Source organism: Anabrus simplex, chromosome 1 (assembly GCF_040414725.1).
Source record: "Anabrus simplex isolate iqAnaSimp1 chromosome 1, ASM4041472v1, whole genome shotgun sequence".
NCBI lineage: Eukaryota > Metazoa > Arthropoda > Insecta > Orthoptera > Tettigoniidae > Anabrus > Anabrus simplex.
Window position 1 is genome coordinate 679770736 of NC_090265.1, and position 7220 is coordinate 679777955.

A 7220-nucleotide genomic window follows, 5' to 3' on the forward strand; every position below is an offset into this window, starting at 1 on the left:
CGATTCCCGGCTCTGCCACGAAATTTGAAAAGCGGTAAGAGGGCTGGAACGGGGTTCACTCAGCCTCAGGAGGTCAACTGAGTAGAGGTAGGTTCGATTCCCACCTCAGCCATCCTGGAAGTGGTTTTCCGTGGTTTCCCACTTCTCCTGCAGGCAAATGCCGGGCTGGTACCTAGATATTTTTACGCGACGGCGGCTTCTTTCCCTTTTCCTTACCTAAGCGTTCCAATCTTCCATCACACACTCCCCTCAGCACAAGGCCCCTGTTCGGAATAGCAGGTGAGGACTTCTGGGAGGGTTACTGGTCTTCCTCCCCAGTTGTATTACCCGACCCAATTTCTCATGCTCCAGGACACTGTCCTTGAGGCGGTAGAGGTGGAGTCCCTCGCTGAGTCCGAGGGGAAAACAAACCCTGGAGGGAGAGCTGATTAATAAAGGAGAAAAGAAAGATGGTTGACTAAGTGTTGGATCTAATATTTAAATAGACCACGACAGTTGAAATAATGTAAAAAATGAGACCTATAAAGCAAACAGCAGATATATCCGTAATATCCATCAATGATGCCAACCAAACATTACCAAAGAAAACAGCAGCTCAATGTAAGTAGCAAATTCAATTTCATCATTATATCATTGGGCCATACTGATCCTATCTATGGGGCGGATGACCTTAGATGTAAGGCCCCTTTAAACACAAGAATCGATCCTATCTATACTCTTTAAATTAGATGCTCTACGATGCTTCGGTCGCTCTAGGACATATATCGTCAGGTTGGCCGAGCGGTCTAAGGCGCCAGACTTAAGTTCTGGTTCCCGATTGGGAGCGTGGGTTCGAACCCCACACCTGACAAAAGTTTTACCGCGCCTGGTGCTAATCGCTAAGTCGTCAAGTCCATATGGTGTGATACCATGGTTAGTCGGTTCGAAACCCGTTGGTTGAAAGAAACGTTCACCATCAGAATGTTGGTCAAAGTACTGCGGTCAATTTCAAACGTCTACGCAGTCGGCAATTGATCTGCTGATGGTATTTCGCTCTGTAGAGACTTCGCTTCATTTGTAGATTGCGGCAACTGGAAAGTCTGCTCTGTATGTTTCACCTCGACTTCATGATTGGAGAAAATCATAACTACTTTATTTCTTTCTTTCTTTCTTTCTTAATCTGTTTGCTCTCCAGGGTTAGATTTTCCTTCGGACTCAGCGAGGGATCCCACGTCTACCGCCTCAAGGGCAGTGTCCTGGAGCGTTTGACATTGGGTCGGGGATACAAATGGGGAGGATGACCAGTACCTCGCTCAGGCGGCCTCACCTGCTATGTTGAACAGGGGCCTTGTGGGGGGATGGGAAGGTTGGAAGGGAGAGACAAGGAAGAAGAAAGGAAGCGGCCGTGGCCTTAAGTTAGGTACCATCCCGGCATTTGCCTGGAGGAGAAGTGGGAAACCACGGAAAACCACTTCCAGGATGGCTGAGGTAGGAATCGAACCCACGTCTACTCATTTGACCTCCCGAGGCTGAGTGTACCCCGTTCCAGCCCTCGTACCACTTTTCAAATATCGTGGCAGAGCCTGGAATCGAACCCGGGCCTCCGGGGGTGGCAGCTAATCACACTGACCACTACATCATAGAGACGGACGAACTACTTGCCTAGAAGTTGCCACGGGCGTGTTGGCCGAGCGGTAAGGTGCGCACAGCTGTGAGCTTGCATCCGGGAGACGGTGGCACCGAGCCCCACTGTCGGCAGCCCTGAAGATGGTTTTCCGTGGTTTCCTATTTTTACGCCAGGAAAATGCTAGGGCTGTGCGTCAATTAAGGCCACGGCCACTTCTTTCCCACTCCTAGCCCCGAACAGTCGCATCGTCGCCATAAGACCTATTTTTGTCGTTACAACTTAAAGCAACTTGTAAAAAAAATAACATCTTGAAGTTTAAACTTCAGCAAAGTATTTAGGGTTGTGCTGGGGAACGAACAGCACAATATACATCATAGTTAAAGGTATGTCCCACCTCTACCGTCTCAAGATCAGTATCCTGGAGCGTGAGAAATTGGATCCCGGGTACAACTGGAAAAGAGGACCAGTACCTTGCCCAGGCGGCCTCAAAAGGGGCTTGTTGAGGGGAGGGAAGAATGGAAGATAGACAAGGAAGAGGGATTGAAGTGGCCGTGGCCTTAAGTTAGGTACTATCCCGGCATTTGTCTGAAGAAGAACTAGGAAACCACGCAACCACTTCAAGGATAATTGAGGTGGGAATCGAACCCCTCTCCCCCCCCCCCCCGCCACCCAATCTCTTGTCCGCCCGAGGCTGCGTGGACCAAGTTCCAGCCCTCGTACCACTTTTGAAATTTTGCGTTAAGACAGGATGCGAACCCGGGCCCCCGTGGTTGAAAGCTTATCACACTAACCACTACACCAAGGAGTCGGACTAGTGAGTGCTTTGGGATTGAAATTTTAAAATCTTTTAATTTAAACCTCCGTGGAAGTATTTTTGAGTTATTCTAAGAAATGAGCACCGTTTAATAAATTATGGTTGGAGAAACAAGGATCTGTGGTGTAGTGGTTAGCGTGATTAGCTGCCAACCCCGGAGGTCCGGGTTCGATTCCCGGGTCTGCCACGAAAATTTGAAAAGTGGTACGAGGGCTGGAACGGAGTCCACTCAGCCTCGGGAGGTCAACTGAGTAGAGGTGGGTTCGATTCCAACCTCAGCCATCCTGGAAGTGGTTTTCCGTGGTTTCCCACTTCTCCTCCAGGCGAATGCCGGGATGGTACCTAACTTAAGGCCACGGCCGCTTCCTTCCCTCTCCCTTGTCTATCCCTTCCAATCTTCCCATCCCTCCACAAGGCCCCTGTTCAGCATAGCAGGTGAGGCCGCCTGGGCGAGGTACTGGTCATATTCCCCAGTTGTATCCCCCGACCAAGAGTCTGAAGCTCCGGGACACTGCCCTTGTGGCGGTAGAGGTGGGATCCCTTGCTAAGTCCGAGGGGAAAACCGAACCTGGAGGGTAAACAGATGATGATGATGATGATGATGAGACTTCTACACTACCTACTCTCAGTACTTCGAATCGAAATTTTAAAATCTTGAGGCTTAAACTCTCTTGGCCACTGCCGCTCCTATCTCTTTTCCTTACCTATTCCTTTCGATTTTCCCATCTCCCCAACCCCACCACCACAAGACATCTGTTCAGAATAGCAGGTGAAGCCGCCTGGGCGAGGTACTGGCGCTCCTCTCCAGTTTATACCCCCTACCCAGTGTCTCACGCTCCAGGACACCGCCCTTGAGGCGGTAGAGGTGGAAGCCTCGCTGAATCCGAGGGAAAAACAAACCCTGGAGGGTAAACAGATTAATAAAGAAATGAAAGAAAGATGGTTGGCTAAATGTTGGCTGTAATATTTAAATAGACCATGGCAGCTGAAATGTAAATATGAAGCCTAAAAAGCAAACATAGCAGTTCTACCTAGTATCCATCAATGATGCCAACCAAACATTACCAAAGAAAACAGCAGCTCAATGTAAGTAGGAAATTCAGTTACGCAAGTGTGTCATCGTGCCTATCTATCCTCTTTAATTTAGATGCTCTCCGATGCCTCCGTCCCACAGAAACCTACATCGTCAGGTTGGCCGAGCGGTCTAAGGCGTTAGACTTTAGTTCTGGTTCCCAATTGGGAGCGTGGGTTCGAACCCCACACCTGACACAGATTTTAACTAGCATGGTGCTATAATCGTTCATTCGTGAAGTCCGTAAGGTCTGATACAGTGGTTAGACGGTTCGAATGCCGTTGGTTGGAAGAAATTTTTGCCATCAGTAGGTTGGCCAGGAGAGGTCTTGGTATGCAATTGTCCAAATCCTGCGGTGAGTACCAAACCTCTCTGCAGTGGGCATATGATCTGTTGATGGTATTTTGCTATGTTTATTCCAACTTGTAGAGACTTCGTTTCATTTGTAGATTGCAGCAATTGGAAAGTCGGCTCTGAATATTTCATCTCGCCCTCATCGATAGGGAAAATCATAAATACCTACTTAGTAGGAGAACATATTGCTGCGTTAATAGATTGTACTGCTTCACCGTAACAAAGGTTTTGCGGTGACTGTAACAACCGCTGAAAGTAGAAGGGATTAACTTTAAAACTCTGTGTTTCTCTCAGGTCAATGTTATGTAGTTTTCCCCAGGGCATCTATCACCTAATCAAATTATATCATATAGCTCCAGCTTGTCAATAATTTTCCTTTCTTCCTTCTTTCTTCATCTGTTTACCATCCAGGGTTGCTTTTCCTCTCGGACTCGCCGTCAAAGTGTACCTCAAGCTGATGTACATGCGCACTAGCTATTCCCCCACCCCATTGTTATGTCTCTAGCCGGATCTAATAGTCGTTTGTTTACAGTAACTCCCGAAGTCGCGGCGTGAGTGCACTGTTATGCCTCTAGCGGGATATTTGTTTACAGTCACTAGTGGGCTCCGATAGTCATATCTTTACAGTAACTCCCAAAATTCGTCATAAGAGCGCACTGCTATGTATCTAACTGGATGTTAACATGTCTCCTCCCCCCCTCCCACCGACCACACACATAGCTTAGCAAGGATCGAACCTGCAAATTTGGCGACGGGAGGCCAGCGTCTCAACCATCTGAGCCACTCAACCTGGCAGGGTAAGGGAGGTGGTGGTACACAATTACTAATTACTAGATTGTGTGCGAAAAAATCCTCGATTAAATGCCAATCCTCCCCGCTGTGCTCATATGGAGTGTGGCCATATAACGCTGTTGATGGTGATTTGTCCGTCGGATGGAGACGCAAAGACTTGAGCAGAACTCTGGATGCTATTCGACAGGAGAAGGCTATGTGCCATTACCGGCTTTTACCCTCTCCCTTACTACTATCATATATCATGTAATTCATTTCATCTTATTATCTTAACTGACGTGGTTGAAGTCAGGAAGGTCATTCGGTTATAAAAAATATATATTGACAGATTCATCTCACCACAAACCCGACACCGTAGAGAAGCGGGCAAGGAATGGACACTCGTCATGCACCTTTAGCCAGCAGTCCGTATTTCAAATCACCCAGGCTGTGACGACACAGCTCTGTCAGGAGAAGGCCTGGGCGTTCGGTTGTGTAAAGATAAGAATGCATTTTTAAATCGCACGCGCTTATTACGTCACACCTCCGTCACCCCTCCAAGGGGACACGACAAACAGCCTGTGTGAGGTTAGGTTACCGTTCGTGGCCAAGGTTAGGTTAACACACGTGTTGACAATACCTACAAATCACCTCACTATAGTGCTATTAAAACAATGTGCGTGTTCTGACAGCTCTCAGCGTGGTAGTAGGAGGTGGCAGTTACTATGGCAACCAGTACACGCCACCCTTTTCAGCCAATCGCAGCTCGACATGAACTCTCCCTTTTCCTACCCCCGCTGTCTTAATGCTTCGGGAGGCGGTCGGTGCGAGTTCCACGTTATCAATATAGTATACCGCAGCACATGTGGCTGGGCTAACAATGTCTACTTTGAGTGATATCATTCTCTGTACAGTGTGTTCTTGAAATCAGCTAAATATTATAGTGCTACTGTGTTCGTGTTAATAAATGTATCGTTATCGAGACTGGCGTTCTAGTGTAGTGTAAATTTTAGTCTTGTGTAGTATAGTGTCATTTTAACACCATCTCATTTACTGAACTCAAAATGTTGCAACCCGTTCAGAGCGCCGCTAAATGACAACGAGGGCGACCTAGAATTCATTCGCCTAGAAAAAAGGCAAGGGTAATGGGGAGGCATGGCTTCGCTATTCGTGGTCAGGCGCGCGATATGATATGTGCCTTACGGGAATATTTTGAGGCTGAAAGGGAAATTGGAGGCCCACTGAGAGACGTTAACAAAGTTGTAGAAAGAACAGCAGCAGCTTTAAAAATTTCTGAAGCTACAGTAATTAGAATAGGGAAAGAAAAAGGCAAGAAAGATAAGGAGCCTTGGGAAGAAGGTGAAGGGGAAAGAGAGGGCGTGGATGTATCTGGGTGGGTTATCAACACCGGGCAAAATCCGACACTATGACAAACGTGTGACCAGTATGGATGGTTTCCAGGAAGGAGCAATTCGACGGCATATATATGCATATTACAAGAGAAAGGAACACCCAACACTACGGAAACTACATACGAGTTTTAGAGAAGATAAATTGTGTTTTGGTAGTGCGCCTTCCCTTCGAATCTCCCTTCCTAAGTTTGGATTTCATTTTGAAAAATACTCAAACCGAACTGTGTTGATGGAGAGACATGATACCGTAGCTTGGCGCTGTCGCTACTTGAGGGCTGTTAGGAATGCAGGTTACGAAAGCATTGTGTGGCTTGATGAAACATTTGTAAACGCTGGCCATACCTTAAGCATGGGGTGGTCAGACAGAACACCAGAAGGCACAATGAAAGCACCGTTAGGAAAGGGAGGTAGGATCATTGTCCTGCATGCTGGCACTGCACGAAGCTTCGTTCGAAATTGTTTCCTCATGTTCCGGTCGCGTAAAACAGGGGACTACCACGAAGAAATGAATACTGCTTCCTTCACGGCATGGTTTGAAAATTTCCTCCATAAAAACATTCCTCCCAAGTCCACCATTGTTATGGATAATGCTCCATACCATTCTGTAATAGCGGACAGAGCCCCAACAATGCAGACGAGAAAAGCTGATATGCTGGCTTGGGAAGAAAGAAATGTCTTGCCTCGGAACACAGATATTACCATTGAACCTTGTACTACAAAGTCAGAGGTAATGGAGCTTGTGACAGCTTACAAACCGAAATCCGTTTATGACATCGATGAGATAGCAAAAATGAATGGCCACCAGGTGATCGGGCTGCCTCCTTACCATGCCCATTTGAACCCCATAGAAACTATTTGGTCACAAGTGAAGGGTTACGTAGCTGAGAACAACAAGACGTTCACCATCACTGAAATAGAGAGACTGACCAGAGAGGGTATTGAGGATGTTACTGCAGAAAAATGGGCCTCTGTGGTGAAACACACATGGGGACTGACGCAGAGGCAGTGGAAAAAGGAAGGAGTTTTGGAACACTGTGTGAAAGAAATGATCATCTCCCTCGGTTCCAGCTCCAGCTCCGCAGGTGAAGAAAGCGATTCCTCCCTGGGAGTTGCTCGACTCACACCGTGAAGGTGAGTAATTTTCTTCTGTGATGAACTTCTCCAAAGTGCATTTTAAAGTTGAGTAACCAC

General features: G+C 47.2%; 1 non-coding gene across 1 annotated transcript; it reads left to right on the forward strand.

Moving 5' to 3' along the window:
* Positions 1-766: 766 nt before the first annotated feature.
* Positions 767-850, forward strand: TRNAL-UAA (transfer RNA leucine (anticodon UAA)). Its single transcript has one exon. It is a non-coding gene; the product is annotated as a tRNA-Leu (tRNA).
* Positions 851-7220: the final 6370 nt, after the last annotated feature.